The 20015-nt window shown below is 33.5% G+C and overlaps 1 protein-coding gene across 3 annotated transcripts in view; it reads left to right on the forward strand.

Moving 5' to 3' along the window:
- The first annotated feature begins 1498 nt into the window (after window positions 1-1498).
- LOC150094397 (uncharacterized) overlaps window positions 1499-20015 on the forward strand; it is a 164651-nt gene continuing 146134 nt past the window's right edge. For all 3 annotated transcript variants that reach the window (XM_090412293.1, XM_090412294.1, XM_090412295.1), the window contains exon 1: window positions 1499-1704. The gene's annotated coding sequence lies outside the window, so the exon portion shown is untranslated. The remainder of the gene's footprint in view (window positions 1705-20015) is intronic.

Below are 20015 nucleotides of genomic sequence, written 5' to 3' on the forward strand. Positions count from 1 at the left end.
AAAGATAGACTAACTTGAGAACAAGCAGGAAAAAAAGTTCCGTAGTCAGAGGTTAGAATCAAACCTAATGGTCTTTATTTGGGATCCTATGATGGAAGTAAATGCAGTTCCCATAGTTAAGTACCTCTCCCACGATACAAGATTTAACATTTTGGATAATTTTAACTATATAACGTTAAGTTCGTCATAACTTAGTAAGCAAGTACTTACTCTAGAATTAAGGGGAAAAACACTAGAAAATGAGTAATATTTCCATGCCTTCTGAAAACTAATAACTTTTCCTCCCTATACTTTTCTAATAGTCAAGTAGCAGAAATATCGAAGTGTAATTTTGAATTACATTATTTGTGGAAAGCCAAAATAAACAGATTAGAGCAATAGCAATATTAAACGCCTTAACATTTTTCTGCCAATAACCCTGACCAGAAAAAATACCATTAGAAAACAGGGGATATCTGAAATGATTTTATGTGAATATTTAAACAGTGCAAGAACTGGTGTTTTATGAAAATGCCACCCACATTCACATTTTACGAGATTTAAAGTTCTGTTTTATTAGTGTAATCCACAAATATATAGCCATTTAGATTTGAAATAAAAATATTGTTTTAAAATAGAAATAGCTGTCCATCAAATTGTTACACTCGTATAAATATTCGCATGTAATTGGATGATTGAAATGGCTCTTTAGGATCTTGAAAATATTAATGCGTTATTAGCCTTTCTTGTGTTAGTATACATTCAAAATACAGAATCAAACAAACGTACTTCGCAGTTCCGTGAGTCAACACAATTTCTACATTCGAATTTTATTCTGAATCTTTATTTTTCGACGGAAGCATGCAACTTAAGTTGCCAGCTGCAACACGGAGATTGTTCGGATGAGCAAGCCAGCATTCTTTCAAGGAAGTTGAATAAGAGTGGTCCATTTCCCAATTCAATTTATTCTACAATCCTTTATTTCACCAAGCGAATCATTCCTATTCGCTGTTAAATTTGTTTCCCTGAGAATTGCAAGTCATCTTTACTTATCGCCAAATTTCAAAACATTTCACTCAACAGCCGAAGTTTCAACGAACGAAAAAATGTTCTGCTAATCATCCGTATTTACCTTACTTTTGTAGTAAGACTGACTATCAGTAATTCGGCATGAAGGAAAAATAAGGGGATGCTATCAACTGCGCATACTCCCTATTTTTTTTTTTTTTTTTTTTACCTTTTCAATTTTATGATCGAATCTAGAAAATATACGGACACTCGAAATATGAAAACATTTATTGAGTGGCTCTGTCTCTTTTCTCTTTCTGTCTATCTCTCGCTTCTATCGCATCTGCTCAAGCAGCAAAAGCCTACGGGCCTTCATTCATCGTACAGTTCTGCCCACACGCTCACCAATGACACTGCGCGGTGTACTGCGACACTCGCAGCTACTGTGGTGGCATCGTAGTCGAGGCCAGCGATCTCAGTCTCGGCACACACACAAAACAGAGAGAACGAGTTTTGTTGCAAGTCTGCGCTGTGCAGCCCCGGAAAAGACGTTCATAAGAGTGAGAGGGGAATCGCTCCGCTGATGGTTTAGCAGCAGCCGGAAAGTCGCTGGTGGTTGCCAATTGTCCGGTAGCATGGGAAGTGAGTGGTGTGTCTATCGGGAGGCAAATATCGTGCCTCTGTTGCTGCTGTTAGAAGATACAAACCGTCACTAAGGTAAGTAAAATTTGATTGCATAGAAATTATAAAGCAATCAACAGTTGTGTGATAAATTATGCTTTTTGGATGTGAATCGTAACGAAAATATTTGGCGCAAATTTTAACCAGCAACGGTCTGCACCTATAACTATTCTTTGTTGATATAATGGTTTATATTTCATACTTCATATTTTGAAGAGAATGTCGTAGTTTATATAAAAGACATGTTAATACGCATAGCATCATATGTTGATGAGAAATATTAAGATTACCATCATACTCTTTATTTCCCAGTACAATAATCCGATCATATTTTACTTTTTTATATGTGCAATTCATAAGAATCTAATTGAGATTTTAAATTATGATCTGACCTCATTTGGGGACGTCAGATGTTACAAAACGGAGCCACTTGTAGCATGTCGATAAGAGGTTGCGAGGTCACCTCCCACTTAATAATAGTAAAGGCCATGGACGTGAGTTTGGCATGCAGTTTTTCCACAGATAGTTCAAGACTGTAAAACGCCTTCAACATATATCGGGACTCGTTCTGAATGCTCATTTTTGTTAAGTGTGGAGAGAACAATTCATAAGGCGAATTGATACATATACTAATTTCGGCAGTTTGCTAACGTTACTTGAATATCTATTTTACATTTGGCTCTGCGCGAGAATGATTCCCGGATCACGGGAATTATTCACGCTCGCGCGCGCGCGATTTTTTCGTTATTGAACATTGATAATAAAGATACTCTGGTATTATACTTATTTTGTTTTTATTCATTCACTTCTTTAATCTTTTTATAAAAGTAGTTCGGTGAATTTAAGCAAAACAAAGTGTTCACTAGCGATTTATTTTTAAATATAGTACATAGAAACATGGTTTAGAGGAAAGATTTATTAACTAATTCGAGAGCATTTTAAATAGATTAGAACATTATACTTTAATAGATGTTCTTAGCTGTCCTAATCTCTTTGTGACCCTTATAATAGCTATGGGTATACCGAATACGTTTTTTTTTTTAGTTTGTTTTAGCAGGCATACATTAAATTTTGGCAAACTAAGTTGAGAATAATAATACATGTTTAGCCTGACAAATCTTACACGTGAAGCGTTTTAATATAAAAAATAAATAAACAGTTTCTGAGCTTTTCTTTCAACGTGATTATTGCACTTATTAACTCGAAATATCTATCTTTATATCGTCACGTTTTGTTTTGTTTTTCCCTTTTCACTATGTATCTATCGTAATTCAACTTCTTACCGAAAAACATATCCTTACATTAGTCTACATTTTCAATGTTCATCCCCTTCTATTCCACTTTTATAGATTTGGATAAAGTTGTAATTGAGGTCATATGAACAATTAACTCGTATATTTAGCTTCACATCAACAAAAAGATTTTAAATTTTTAAGCTGCATAACCGTGGGAACATTAGTACAAAGAAACCACTAATAATTATAAACTTTTACCTGTGCAGCTACACGTTGAAAAATTCTCACTGGTGCTCAGTACTATGCAGAAAAGTCAATTGGCCAATTTCAGTAGTCAAATTATATATAAGGGAAACTGAAGCTTGCCTAATGGTTCAGCAAATTAAAAAACCAGCCACGAAAAAAATTATTTGTCATTCGATATATGCATCTGTATCACCAATGGAACTAAAACATGAATTTACTAAACGAAAATAATTTTTCATTAATAATTTTACATAATCATTCCGTCTCGAGTTAATCACGCTGTTATATTAATTTAAAGCCTAGTATTTCAATTCTTTGCTATCAAATGAATTGTCATTTAGAGTATACTCCGCTATATTTAATTCCAGACAGAAAGAGGAAATACAACAGGAGAAAAAAAAATCCACTCATTTGAGAGACTAACAACAATGAATTATTTGAGAAAAAACTTATTCGTCTAGATTTCATATCATCTAACGACTGCAGTATTCACTCATTTTAATTATAAGCAATACCGATCTCTGTTCTATACAAAACGTAAATACTAAAAATAATTTCAAAATATAATTTCAATTTTATATTCAGTAAAATTATTTTCATACTTTATTTCTGAATTTTAATCTTTAATTAAATCATATTCATTATACACCATTTATTTTTTCGGATATCCTTAGGTTTACTTCCATGACTGTCACAGTCTATGATTTTCACAACCCGTGTGGTGACTGCGATAAGAATAGCCCCGCTGTAGCTCATGCATGTCGTACGAGGCGACTGAAATGGGTATCCTGGGAGGGTAATGGATGACAATGCCGTAGCCAATGAAGTTTTAGCTGAGGCTCGGCTATTGCTGTTATCCTCCTGCCATGATCAGAGCTTTATATAGCTCAATAACACCCTATCCTTACACTGTCCTCTTCAAATAACGGGGAATATGCTTCGCCCATCTAACCAATCGTTTTAAGGACTTTATGATTTTCTCCGTGTGGTAGCCAGGATAAGAATAGCTCCACTATAGCCCATGCATGTCGTACGAGGCAACTAAAATGGGTATCCATGGCGGGCAATGGATGGCAGTGCTGTAGCCAATGAAGTTTTAACTGAGGCTCGGCTACTGCTGTTATCCTCCTGCCATGATCAGAGCTTTATATAGCTCAATAACACCTTATCCATACACTGTCCTCTACAGACAACGGGGAATATGAAAAGCATTCTTGCTTCACCCATCTAGCCAAAAAAAAAAAAAAAACTTTATGATTTGAGGTTTTTATAAATAACTATCAAAAAAGCTAACTCAAATTAAAAATAATCACATAGAAAGAAACTTGTAACAAATACATGAAATCTAACTAACTAGTTTATCTCTATTCACCCCCTTTCTTTCCAGAAGAATGTGCTGTGCTTGTCACACGCAAAGAGAACACTTAGCCCAGTTTAGTGAATTCGCCCGTATCCGCCTACTATTTAACACCTAGTCATCATTAAAAAGACACGCTGTGTCGGGCAACGCGCACAAGAAAGGAGATGGTCATCTATCAACCTCTCTTTTTAACGTAATGTTCCACTTAGAAACAGTCGAAGGATAAAAACTGACACATTTAGAAGCGGAAAGAGATTCAACTTGTGAAGGGGAAGTACTCTTGAATAATTCGGCTGACTTGCATTTGCTGCTACACACGATAAAGAAAATCGTTCTTCGGCTGAGGAGCAATCCTATCGACTCAAGAGAACAAACGTTTCAAAAAAAAAAAAAAAAATGTAAGAATATACTGCTAAAATATGAAAATAGCTGTTTGTATTCAGAAAGAGAAAAACAAAATGAACATTTTTCAATTCTTTCATTGGGCAGCTCTCGTGTAGACTGATACAGCTGCTGTTTCTTTATTCTCAAACAATTACTACTGTTGCAATCTGCGTCATGCAAATCGAAAAATGCAAATTTCATTTGGTATCTATGTAAACAGAATTCTGTTTCAAACTGTCAGTATGTTGAAAAGCGAAGAAATTCTTATTCTATGTCTAATTCTGTTTCCGTTTAGGGAATACAGAACATCGTTGATCGAAGTAATGTGTTCCTGACAGGTTATTTTGGTATCATCCTCGCAATCCCTTTATTTGAATTACAAATACCAGCAGAAAAAGAAAATTACCTCGTATTTTTTATCTGTCTCCAAACTATGTAATCTTGGCATGTGAAGTATTATTCACACTATTCTGGGTTTTTTAGTTCACAAACACGGCGCACTTATGCAGATGATTTTACTAAGAAAGCAAAAGCGTAGCTAAGTATCTGCTTTCTTAATCTTAAGTTTTTTGTTGTTTTTTTTTGTTATTGTCGTCTGATACACCTGTTCAGCTCATTCCTTATTTCTTTGAGATAATGCGTAAAGTTATTTTAACTTGGTTTGCCTGTAGTTTAAAATAATAGCAAAGATGATTTCAGATTTACTATTTCTATTTTGCTCTAATGTATAAAAAGAGCCTCTACACAAATCTAAAATGTTACGTCAAATTAACGTTTTTATCTTTCAAAATCTAAAAATTTAATATTAAAAATAAGTTTTAAAAAATGCATAGAAAATTATTTTCAAATTTTAATTAATTTTAAAATAAATTTCCTCGGGAACGATTGATTTACTAATTCCAATAACTTACTTTGTCATTGTTGAAGGGAAGTGACATAAGTACATAATAAATACAAATGCCGCGAACTTTTTCCAATATTTAATATAAAATTAAATTATAAAACATAAAGGTGTCCTAATAATACTTATGAAAATAATAAATTTAAGTAAAGAATAAAATAATTTAAAATTTTAATATATAATTTTATTTTAGATTACATATAAATCTTAATCGTAATGCATTTATTAAATTTTATTTCACGATTCTTAACTTTGAATTTTAATCAAGACACAATTGGAGATATGCTACCATGACCTTGAGTTTGAAAGAAAAAAAAAAGAGGATCAGCAACCTTTTCTAAATCCGTAATTTACATAAAACATTTAAAGATCCATGCTATATAGCTATCGTAAAAAAAAAACACCGTAGTTTTTTATTTTAATAATCATATTGCATTATTGATTAGTATTGGAATAACTGCTTATAGATGTTAGAAAATTATCCCTTTCTCTCCTTGTTATTTTTGTTGGCTTAAATGGGTATTGTGTAATTCTGTCCAAAACAGAAATTGAAATTTAATATCGAGAATTCCTTCCTATCGGTCTGAAATACATGACAGAAATACTGCTTCTGCATAACGATAATCGAAAAATGATTATTACAAATGAAGTATCCTAAAAGTGCATCTGAACGATACTTTTATGAAATGTACTTAATGATTCTCTGAACATTAATATTTAGCTAAAAGTAGATCAAAATGTTGAATAATTTAAGTAGCTGTGTAGAACTATATGCCAGCATAGATATTTTTCTTAGTTGAATGAAAAAATTATATTTTATATTTTATAAAAAAATGTAAAAGATGCGATTTAATAACATCAGGCATAGGAGAACTATTTTTAATGAAAAATTTAGTATCAATAAGTATTGAGTAAATTTCTTTTTATAACACTTTGTTTTCAGCACTTTCTACAGCAAAGTACGCATTTTGCAGGTTTGGATCGAACTTTATCGGCAAAGAAATCCTATTATTAAATGATTATATTTTTGATGATTGGGGATTGTTTACCGAGTCTGTTTAGCATCTCTGAACCAGTATGTGCGTATTTCTACATGCCATAAAGGCTTTAGAAAATGATTTTCATCTGCAAATATTTGGACAAAACTTAAGATCATAAGCTGCTCTTTAACTTTTCTCCACATTAAATCCTCCCGAGTATCTACTTGCTATCTATAGCATGGCATAATAAACAGCATCTTCTCCAACATTACACCCCCCCCCCAAGCCATTAAAACCGCGTCATCTTTTGAAGTCTTTATTTCTCTGACGAGGTCAGGGATGCTTCTTGCACTTAGTCCGAACATGTGAACATTATTTTGTGAAGTAGACACGTACATTCTTTCTACTTTAGTATGCTGATAAACAGGATGCCCTACTTCAGAAGGGTCATAAAATCGCAATGAAGTTACTATTAAAACATTCTTTTTATAGTCTAATGTTGACGGTTTGCAAAGTCGTAATCGATTATTACTTTAGGCTCAAAAGTTTCCGAAAAGCACTTATTTGCTTATAATACATCCACACAGTTTTCGGCATTCTAAGTATAGGTTATTAGCAATTCCAATACTGGATATTTGTAATTTCCATCCGAAATTACATTTATTGTAAACAGATTGTAATCTTTTATTACCATCTGAGGAATTTGCGTAATAGAAAACTAATAAAATTCTGGCTAAATTTTTCATTTAATGTAGTCATGAGAAAATTGCTTGAGACTGTCATTAGATTGCATGAAGATAAGAATTTGGTGTAAATGGGCATTTGAAGAGCTTAGTTTTGAACAACTGTCAACGTTATTTGAAAACTAAAGGAACAACAGAATGTCTACAAAGTTAAATAGGAAAATTATAATGACTCCTGTCTTCCAGAGAATTCTTTCACTATATTGACTACATTTTAATTTTTGGAAACACCAAGCTTTGAATTAGCTTCAGAATTCTGAGTTAGCATTGGTTGATATTCTGATGGATTTTATTTTCTTTTTTTGACCCATAATGTGTTCTACTTCATTAAACCAATGCCAACTTTACAAAACATGCTACTAAAAATAAATTATTTTGCTTCTGGGTAGCTAATGCAGACGTTGTGCAATTGATAACGCATATCAAAGAGAAATCGAATTGGTTCGATTCTTTTCATAGTACGCAAGAAACTGTGTAAAGTACTTTCGAGAGGGAAGGCACCAGAGGGAAATAGTTCAGTTTTCCATCAACGGGAATCACTTCCAAAGCCTGACCATGCTACTGATTTTTATAAAGTTTTGTATTTGATATTTCTTAATGTTGTCTATTCGTTTCGAATTTTGGCTTAAATTTTGCAAACCTGGCTTGTGCGCTGCCCTATTATGACAAACTTAGTTTACATGAGCTGCAGTTCCGTTCATAATAATGGTGATGAGCTGCATGAAAATAGCGTCATTTTGGCATAATACTATCGCATTGTACATGGAAAGGAAGATTAAATTAAGCCAGGCTGTCCTGGTGGCATCACTCACGTATCATGTCAGTCCATTATTTTTTCACTTAAATTTAGCTATTCGGGACGGAGAGGAAGCCTTGGATTATTGATTCGTATCCAGTCTCTTTTGCAATCAAGTGAGGATTATAAAGCTCCGATTTGGAAGTATTTCACGTACCTGATTTCAGTGGAATCCAGAAAAGTAGTTATTGCATGTATCAGCGATGCAGAATGAAATAATTTCCAAGCTTATGTGTGGGTAGTATCAAGGCTGGAAATTCATCTCCGATCATCTTCCCATCTATGGGTATCAACTGCAAAAAAGATTAACTTTCCTAATCTTTTTTTTTCTTCAACCAATCCCAGAAGAAGCAATAATGAACAAGGATAGAATACCGAGAGAAATCTTAAGCAGAAGTCAATAATATAGTCGGTTGCAATAACCTAACATTTGGATAAGATTCCTTGAATGTTTAGTATTTCAGGCACTGAATTACATACTAATAAGATCATATCATTAAGCAACTGCGGGAAAGAAAATATACGCAGTGACTGCTTAATATACAAAATCTTAGAAACGCAAAACACGTTTCTTTATTAGATGTTAATAACCAACCAAGTAAATAGAATTTGTGCAGAAATCTTAGAAAACTCATTTTACCATAACGATGGAAGAATTTCAACAGGCGAATGTATGAAAAATAGCTTATTTCTTCGAAATGAATAGTGACAGATCTCTTGGGAGGAGAGAGAGAGAGAGAGAGAGAGAGAGAGAGAGAGTCTGATTACTGAAAGTTTAATTTAGATTTGAAGAAGAAAGATTTAGATATTGACACTCCAAAGCTGCAGCTCTCAGAAGAGTAAATATTTTGATAAGAATCTTTTCTATCGCTTTGTCTCCTGATAATATTTTAAATAAGAGGTATACTAAATGTTAGAAAATTTCTCATCGAAAATTTCTTAAGATAAGCCAACAAATTACACTATCTACCAAAAGTTATGGACACTCTGACTGTGAAAAAAGAATGCTACTAGGAACAACACAGAGTTTCGGGACATATAAGCACCGACGTTAAGTGGAAAGACATTTTCATATATGTCCAACGATGAACATAGCATTATTCCTTGAAAGTTCACACATGCCATGAAATTTCAAGGTAGAACTGTAGCGTCGAATACCCATCGTTAATTTTCATCGGCAACAATCAGGATCATGGATTGATGGCAACAGATTATTGAGTATAAAGGACCTGCTAAGAACTTTTTTCTTTTCTTTAGTATCCAGTCTGGATACTAACGTATCTTTAGTATCTATCTGGTTACTGCGCATGTAATAGATTTATGTCGTACAGTGTTCTGAAGAGTTGTGTTTCCTGTATCTGAATATTTTATAGTATTAGTCTTTACGTCTTCCACATGATAAATACGTTTCAAGAGAATTTTATAAACATTTCAGGGGCCATCACAGAGCCACCATAAACTCGATAGAGCATGTGCCCGATGAATCAGAACACAATGGAACACAAGACGTTTGAATATTAAATTCCACTGATGAAGGGAGACTTTTTAGATTTGAATTAGAGATTAGTAATCGCAATTTTGACAATTTTTTAAACATTAGACGGACGCTTCGCCATGTGCTGAAACAATTTTTATGATCAAAGGCAGGCCTACACTGTTTATATCAACAGACATGCTTAATTTATATCTATACGAGTCCCATAACTTTTAATAGGAAAATATACGAGGGACTGTCAGAGAAACAAAATTATACTTACAAAAAACTTTATTGAAAATTAAAGTAGATATCTTTCATTACTTTTTTACATAATTTCCGCCATTGTTCAGGCACTTATCATAACGAGGCACCAAGAATTGTATACTTTTGTCGTAGAAGGTTGCCGCCTGTGATGCAAACCATGTATTGACTGCTTCTTTGACCTTGTCATCTTGAAACTGCCGGCCACCAAGGAAATATTTCAGATGTATGAACAAGTGAAAGTCGCTTGGCGCAAGGTCAGGAACTATATGGGGAATGATGGAATTGTTTCCACCCGAAGGTGGCGAGTTCTGTTACGCCGGCCGTGTGTGTGGGCGAGCGTTGTCATGAATCAAAAAACAACCTCAATAATTTGCAGATGAATTTTAGCTGCTTTAACGTTCCTCGCATTCAAGGGATAGCTGACCTAATTTCACATGCGGCGGGCGATTCGATTTTTTTTTAGACATTATAAACACACATACGCCTAAAAGCATACGCACTGCGAGAATATCTGAAAATGGCACCAACACCTTGCTAAGGAATCAACAAACTCAGCACGCATGCGCACCATTTCGATCGTAGCGCTGCATTGAAAATATCTAGAAACAGAACTTACTTTCTGGGAGTCCCTCGTATGTTCAGCATTATTTAAAGCATTTAATATTTCAATAGAAAGACAAAAAATGCTTGTTTTCTGTATTGCTACTTGATATACCATTCTGCATAATACTGAGTTCAGAACTTTTACTCCTCTACAAATTAAGCTGAAGGCTTTGAGAACTGTGATAAGTATACCATTGAAAATAGAGAGAAAGAAAGATGTCTTCTGAAGAAGAGAAAAAGTGAAAATATGATGGACTTCTTTGCCAGTCTGATCCACTCTTATACGCAGCGTGCACTTCGGTTGTCATTCAATACTGTTTTTACATGCTTTAGTCCCAATACGGTAGTGTTTATAAGCATCTTGGAGACACGTCAGCTACGAATGTATATTCAGAACGCCTAGTAATGATATGAGAAAACAAATTACTGTTTCTCTCGCATTGGAAGGCAGCTTATTTTAATAGTCAAGTCATGACTCATGAAGGTTCATCTGTTTTTCAGACCACTAAATAGGAAGTGGACAGTCGTTTAACACTCGCATGTTAAACTACAATGCATGTGTTCATTATAAATAGTAACATAGCTATTTGTTCTTATAACGCACCCATATATTGAAAGAGCAAGTAGTGTTTTTTTGCGGGAATTGAACCACTTGCTTCGCCGTTGCTTGGTTACTGCACGTAACCAAAAGGCCATGGCAATCTTCCAAAATAGACTTGCAATTGATATTTATAATGAAGCAAGTATTTAGTGTAATAACTTTAGGATAGCAATTAAATACTCTAAGATACAAACGTGTAAAAGAAATTGTAGGAATTATTTCCGATTGATCTAAGAATGTATATCGAGTGAAGAGAGAAATGGCAATTTTAAAGCATACAACTAAAGATTTGGAGAGATGATTGCCATCAATCCTCCACCATTCTTGACAAACTCGTTCAATAGGAAGATGGAAAGACCTAACTTTCCATCTTCCTATTGACAAAACCCTCGTTCGATGGCAAGTGAAAGATGTCCATCTTCCACTGCTCATGAATAATTTTTCTGTCCCCTCTTCCCTCATTTTTGACTACATTTTTGTTAGCAATAGACAATAAACGAACTAATGGTGCTACGTTGAAATTGTGACTTGTTTTGTGAGTATTGAGCTAGACACCGTAAATAGCCGTATAGACCTTACGTCTGACATAAGACCATTCATCGAATTGGTGAATAGATTAAATTATCTATGATAACATTCCAGCAGTGCAATAGTTCTAAGCTGATATTAGTTAAAGCAGTCTAATTTTCACATTTCCATTATTTTATACAAAGACATTCTATGTTGGACTATAGTACAACATAGAATGTCTTTCGGACGCTTATGCGAAATGAGAAAGTAAACAGTCCCAACATAACAAATCGAAATGGTTTTGAAAAGAAACGGTAGACGATTTATAAATTACGTGAACACATTACTTCGCGAGACTTTTATAGTAAAATGTCAGAGTTCGCAGAGAGTCAGGCAATCAAATTGAAAGTAACGAAAATTCTCAGTGGTTTGAAGATTAATGACGACAGAATAGCATGCAGCTCCTGATAGTTTAAATGGCAATGTTATGAAAATATTAAAGCAAAATTAAGGCTTCAAGAAGATTTTCTCAGTTATAAATAACTTCGACTACAATAGATCGTACAACAAAAGCACACAGACAGGATGGGAAAACCAAAACAAAGTATTGAATGAGGCGATTTAATGGCAACAGTTTTGAGAAGCGTCCTTAAGATTGATGTATTATTTCTATATGAAATAAATTGCTTTTCGTATCTTTGCATTGATCTAAATAACCTCTCTTTGTAAACGAATCATCTTTGGAACTTTTTAGCTTACATTTAAACTAATGGCGTACAAAACTGGAAGGATTAAAACAACAATGGCTCGCAAACAACAATACACTATGCGCACAAGCAGCCACTAGCACAGCATTCTTCCTCGTGAATTAAGTGAACAAGTTTATTTATTCAGCGCGTGACTGCTAAGACATTGTTGGCAAATATTTTGCATAAATGATATTTCGCTTACACCTAAGATGAATGTGTAGGAATGATTCAATGCGTTCTTTTAAAATAAATGAAAGAACGTTGCAAGTAAATGTCAAGCAAGCGACGATTTAATTCGAAGGTAAAAGAAATATCAAGCAATGTATGTGTGGACGCACTCGACACACACACAATGCTAACGTCAAACATTATTGAAAGACAAAATGTGTTCGCGAATAATTAAAGATATAATTGGAGACTGTTTGTAGTCGCATCATTCAGTATCGCAACAATTAGCTGACCTAAGCCTCTCTATTTTGCATACACGCTATAATTTGCTAAATAAATAAATAAATAAAATGAAATTCACATTCAACTCAAACTTGAAAATGCCCACAGATTTTCTAAATACGTTAACGTTATTTGGGTGAAAGATGGACAAGAACAATATTACATTTTGTTAATCATAATGTTCTAATTGCTTAATTCCATATACCAAAGAGGAATTATGAAAACTAGTACGAATAATTTTGCCAATAAAACAGTTCAAATGAAACCGAACTGAGGGGGCATAATTTTATTTTTTCGTATATCCTAAATACAATTCCATCTTTTTCGTGTTAAGTTAAGTGGCCTGTCACTGCTAAGTAACTCGACCTTTAATAAATCTGCTTAATGCTTATGAATAGGGCACTTAATCGTATCTGTATTATGCCCTAATTACGTGTCTTATTGCTGTTTTGAAAAATGAAAAACCCGACTTTCAAAGAGGAAAATTCTGCCACCACTACCACTTGAGATCAGCTAGTTCATTTAAAGACCAGAGAGGGTCTTTGCATCCTAGATAGTATTGGAACTTGAGTCCTTTCAGCCAGAGCTTCGTCTATACCTGGTTACGTAGATCATTCTAAATACCAAATATAACTATATTGAGTCAGTGGCGTTATGCTGTTGTATTTCGAAACATTTTACTTAAAAATTCAATATTTGGAATCAGAGTAGAAAAATAGCGTACAAACTGGTAAAATGAAACTTATTTTCAAGGAAGCGTCCAGAATTTCTTCTCTTCACGAAAATAGAAGTCCTTTAAAATCGACCTTCCATATGTATAACCAGTCTTTAAAAAAAAAGCATCAACATATGCATTAAAAATCTTCAAGGTGTTTTTTTTTTTTCCTTTTTATGGCAGAACAAAGTCGCTAAAGACTAGTTTAGAAATCGGAATTTAATATAAGGTGAAATGTTGAAATTGTATACAATTTCAACGATTTGTCAAATAAGACATAGAAATGCAACGCGTTTAAAGTAAACGTGGACTGGATTTGAAGTCGAGCATTGCATCATAAGTAACCCCCATCATTACTTAGGAATATAAATATGCTTATTGCGTGAAAACGGCTACTAAAGACTACTTTTGCAGCCCAGTTGCAGATGATCAACTGTATACAACGAGAGCTTAGTTGACAAGTTTTAATGCCAAACCCTCTCGGATTGTTTAGATATAAAAACCACCGGACTTTCTCCGAACCTTTAAGTTGTGTCAACGGTTGATACCTATTTTCGTCCAATTTTGTTGTAGTGTATCGTCACTGACCGAGTTTTCAGCTGTCTGATTCTATTCCTAACGCTTGTCATTGCCATCGTCGATCAGTAACTTCTCGCTCAACCGCCTAATCAATATCATGGGGGGGGGGGGTACTTTAAGTCTCGTCCAAGTAGATTACTCATTGTTAAGTATAAGTTCAGACCTTTTTGCTTCAATTATATTCTGGAGTATTACGATAAGAATGTAAAGAAATGAATTATCTGCAAAACATCAGACTCTTCAGGGAAAGCATATTTGCTAACTAGACGTCGGTCGCTAGAACTACGACGCATTCAGCGAATAGTAACACTCACTCACTTCAAACTGGAAAGTTATAACAGAAAAGTAAGACCTTATGCGCATTGCCGCTCATGTTCCTCTTCATTTTATGTTTTGGAGTACTTGCTGATGCTCCCTAATCACTCATATCCTTAAAAGAATTGTTTTTCGTTTATCACTGGTTGTGCTTAGTCACTACACATATCATATTAACGTATGATCAAATAATGTTTTTTCTCTTTATTGATTAGTGTCTATTATATTAGTCTTATTATCCTTTATTTCATCAAAAATATCATGTATTTTTGATGTCATGTATTTTTTTTTTCTTTTGTTGTAACCAAATTTTGAAGTTGTTTTTTTTCCATATTTATTTCACAGAAGGACTAATAAATGGAGAACCGCCAGTTCATAGTCCTTATCCTTATAAGGACTGGCTTAAAGGGGCAAAGCAAGAATGCTTTTCATATTCCCCGTTGTCTGTATATTACAGTGTATGGATAAGGTGTTATTGAGCTATAAAGCTCTGGTCATGGCAAGAGGATAACAGCAATAGCCGAGCCTCAGTTAGAACTTCATTGACTACAGCATTGCCATCCATGGTTACCCATTGTAGTCGCCTCGTACGACATGCATGAGCTACATTGGTGCTATTCTTATCCCGCCAACCATACGGGGAACGGTCGATTATGCTTCATTCTTCGTCAGTTCATAGTTCTTAAAAGAACTGGTAGTTGAACTGAGTCCTTGACTCTTTATCCCGTCATCTGAATGAAGAAAATCTGTGTGCATGGGGTGTTATTGAGCTAAAATCTCTAGTCATGGCTGGGTAACGGCAATAGCCGAGCCTCAGTTAAAACTTCATTGGCTACAGAATTGTCATTTGTTACCCTGGAAGTCCTAAAAAAAGGACTTTAAGTTGTGAAGAGTCTTCAATTAACCATTCTGCCAGTTCATAGTACCATTGGAATGACCTTTTAACTAAATATTTTGCGATTTTTAATACGATGTGAATGTTAGCTCAATTTTAAAATTTAATCTGTTAAGAATTAGAAATTAAATTCGACCAAGAATTTTATTTGTAAAATAATTTTTTATAAATAAAAGAATTTTATTTGTAAAAAATGTGAAAATATAAAACTTAACATTTTATATTTTCAAATTTGTATTTTTCTGGAATATTAATTTTTTTTCAATCACCAAATCTTTCAAAAGCTTCAGTATTTTCTAAAATCTAGTACATTTCTTCATTCACTGCAGTAAAACAAAGATTCTACATGTTAGATTTCTAAGCTTTTTACGATATCATTAAAATATTCTTGTTTCAGTCCTTTACCAAAGCGGAAAAACTTCAATATTTTAAAGAACGTTAGTTGTTTTAATATAATTACATATAAAATTTTCGAAATAAATAATATTTACGAACAATAAACAATGGGATTGCTGAAGTTGAATCTTTTTTATAAAGAGTAAAGAGATGTTGAATATATAACCAACCTGAAGTATTTCAGTGACAATGTCTCACTTTTGTGAACAATCATTGCAATTAGGTCACCACATAATGATCTGATCAGACAATTGTTCCGAAGCATTAATTGAGATGCAACAGATTGTTGCCAATTAATACTAGCTTGTATGAGTGATCCAAGGGAGCACATTATGTCAATAGGGCAAAGAGACAGTGGGTTACATTAATTGCCTTCATTCAAGACGGCCTCATTATACAAAGTAAATCTCTTCAGCAATGCCGTTAGCTAAAAATTCGTCTACTTATTGACATCGATTCACAGATCCTGAACAGCTTTTTAATAAGTAATATTTGATCTCATTATGGGGATTTTGCTGCTAAGACTTTTGCACTGGAAAACAATGCTAGAAGAATACAATAGAACAATAGGCATTGTTTATTTAACTCGTGCCATACATCGCAATTCAAAGAACCTTAGGCATCATTAAAATAAAATTTCTTTTTTGAGACCAATTAAAATCTTATTTAAGACTTCGTGAGAATAATTAAACTCAGAAATGGACGGTTTCCTTGAAATGCATTGACATTTATCTCACAATCTCGTGAAATTGTTGATGTAAATGTTGGTATTTGCATTGTACGTTCAGTTAGATATTATGCCGAATTCATTCTAAAGCAATATAATATATACCAATTTATTGTCTACAAAAATTTTATTTCTATTAAAATCAATTAAAATATTTTATTAAAATTAGAAATTACAGTTTATTTTTCCAAAACTGTATAAAATACTGCGTACACCTTTTTAATATTTGCAGAATATAATTATAAATTTTGCCTAAAGTTCTTTCAAGAGCGACGGGATAAGAATAGCCCACAGTAGCCCATGCATGTCGTACTAGGCGACTAAAATGGGTACCCAGGGAAGGTAATGGATGGCAATGCTGTGGCCAATGAAGTTTTAACTGAGGCTCTGTTATTGCTGTTACTCTCCTGCCATGATCAGCGCTTATAACCCTATATTACCCAACCCATGCATCAGGCATGTCAAACTCTTTTACCTCCAAGGGCTAAATTAAGAATTCTACATCAAGCCGCGGGCGGCAACAGAAAAGCAAATCTCGAAATAAAGAGGAAACAGCTTTTTTAATATTAACATTAGAGTATATAAGTACAAAATACAAACCATGTTACAAAAATATATATAAAATATAAAGTTTATATATTTAAATAAAATTATACATATCATATTTTTGAAGAAACTTGACAATGTTTTTCATTAACTATCTTCAAAATTTGGTTGAATTGTAGTTATTTTCAATATTGCTTGCATATGCTGGTCTGTTAATCTTGATCTTTCCGCAGTTTTATTATTTTTAAAGTTGAAAATAGTACGCATATGTGCTGCTGAACATAGATAAAATACCTAATTGCACATTGGGCTATCGATCGACTGATAAATAATTATAGAACTTTGGAATTCCAACATCCATATTTTTGTTACGGAATCGCACTGAATTTCGATTAATTTCAACTGTAAATTGGAATTATGGGGATTCTTATCCCATAAGAAAATGAGATAAATTTTCTTTTTGAATTTGTTTTTGCAAAAGTAATAATTTCTGCTTTGAAAATGTTAATATTGTCAAATAACATGGTAACTGCTTGATGTTTTGCCTTGTAGCTTAAGATTAAGTTGACTAAGGTGACCTGTAATATCAACTGAAAAAGCCAGGTCCTTTTTTCATTGATCATTTTTTAATATTTCACATTCATAATTTTTCGATTCTAAAAAAAAAAAAATGCTAATTTCGTCCAGCAATTCGAAGAATCGCTTTAAAACTTGATGACCGGAAAGTCATCTAATTTCTGTATAATAAGGTAGATCGCTTTATTCACTTTCTATATCTAGAAAGTTACTAAGTTGGCGATGATTAAGTTCACGTGCACGAATATAATTTACAATTTTGCTGACATTTTGAGGACATGTTCAATATTTAAAACTTTGGAGCATATTGTTTGCTGATGAATAATGCAATGAAAATGTTGAATATTATTATTACCTTGTTCTTTGCATTTTTCTTTTAAATATGTAACAATTCCTTTAACAACACCAATCATGGCAGGAGCACCCTCAGTTGCAAGACAAACTAGCTTTTTTAAATGGTAAATTGTATTCATTCACAACTTCCATCAGGGCGTCAAAAATATCAACTCCAGTGTATCATGCATATTAATAATTTCTAGAAGTTCACTTACTTTTAAGTTCATATCACATCCACGAATAAAAACAGCCAGCTGAGCGATATCCCGTACATCTGTACTTTGGTCAATTGCAAGAGAATAGTTCTGAAATGTTGGACTTATTGATTTTAGTTGATTCCTTGAGTTCCCGGCTATATCATAAATTCTGCTAGCAATGGTATTTCGAGATAAGCTTATATTTTTAAATTTCTTTAATTGATCAGGACACAATACTTCAACTGCTTTAATAATACATTCGCTAATAAATTTCCTTTCAGTGAATGGTTTCGTATTTCTTGCAATTCAACGTGATAACAAATAACTGATTTTTACCGTAGCTCTTATTTTCAATTGGTTTGGTAAATACACTTCATTGATGTTGAAGTGCCAACTTTAATTCTGACAATTGATCTTCACGAAGTTTCGCAACATATTTATCATAGTTTTCTTTATGATTTGTATCGTAATGTCTTTTAATATTATATTCTTTGCAAACTGCAATAGCTTCTATATATCAGGCATTCCCCACCCCCTTTGGATACAAAAATATTGTATCTCCCATTTTTCTTGAAAACTACGATGTTCTTCAATTTATTTTTTTTTTTTACTCATACTGGTTGAAGGTTTTGACATTATTTTTATAAATTCTTTATTAATTATAAAGAAAACACTACACGTTCTTACTACTTGAAATTTGCTGACGACTAGCCTCCAATTGCTGTGATCAGCGGATGTAGCCGCTTACGTAGACTTGCTCGTTAAAATTCGATATTTATGCAGTGGTGTAACAAGATTTTTTGAAATGACAAATAAAACATTATTTCCTTTAGAAATTGCAGATTAGTTTGGCGTATAAAATAATCTTAAGTGGAAATGTTAATTTTTTAAATATGTTTATTTAATTCGGCGTTGTCAAAAGTTAAATGATCATATTGGTTACAATATGGGTTATTTAAAGTTTGGCGGGCCGTATGTTACTTGTAGGCGGGCCTCATGCGGGCCGCGTGTTTGACATGCCTGCCATACATTATCTTCTACAGATAACGGGGAATATGAAAAGCATTCTTGCTTCACCCATCTAGTCAAAAATATAAAAAAAAAATTGTAAGGGCGTGTTTTCGTAGTTTTCCTGTCTGTGAGACGTGACTTAAGTTTATTCCAGAATGACTTAGTGGAAAGAATAAAGTTAACTGTTTTACTAACTAGAATCATTAGAACATACTCCCTAAAGATTGGATAATATTACGAAATTCCTAAAACATGAATATCAAAGCTACAAGAACTTAGCGGTAGTTCTCTCAAATGAAAATTAAAAAAAAAAAAAAATCAGGAAAATGGGCTTAAAATTCAGTCAGTGTATGTAGTATAAACAAATATTAAAACTTAATGAGCTGCTGGAATGAAGTATAGGGGAAAAGATGAGAAAAAATCCATCGCATATGAGCCTACTTGAGATGCCAAATAGCTCCGTCTTGAGAGGCAATGCACTTGAGTGAGCATCTCAAGAAGCTAGAGAATAGCTGACAAAATAGGAAGCCTACTGTCGTGAGTGTCCATCGATCTATTTATCTGCTAAGACAAAGGAGTGGCGTTACTTCCAAACCGGACAGCACAGACCAATAAGTCTGAAAAACTTTGCTGGAAAGTGTAATAGGAAAAATAAAATTCATGTATAAGTGTAGTCTTTCTTGGGGGAATGATTTAAGCTATTTGCTTGCATAGTTAGAATAGGAGACACGTCACTTGAAAGTTTTTGTTTGTTA

The sequence above is a fragment of the Typopeltis vanoorti genome, chromosome 22 (genome assembly GCF_054136105.1).
Source record: "Typopeltis vanoorti isolate ZY-2024b chromosome 22, IOZ_Tvanoo_1.0, whole genome shotgun sequence".
NCBI lineage: Eukaryota > Metazoa > Arthropoda > Arachnida > Uropygi > Thelyphonidae > Typopeltis > Typopeltis vanoorti.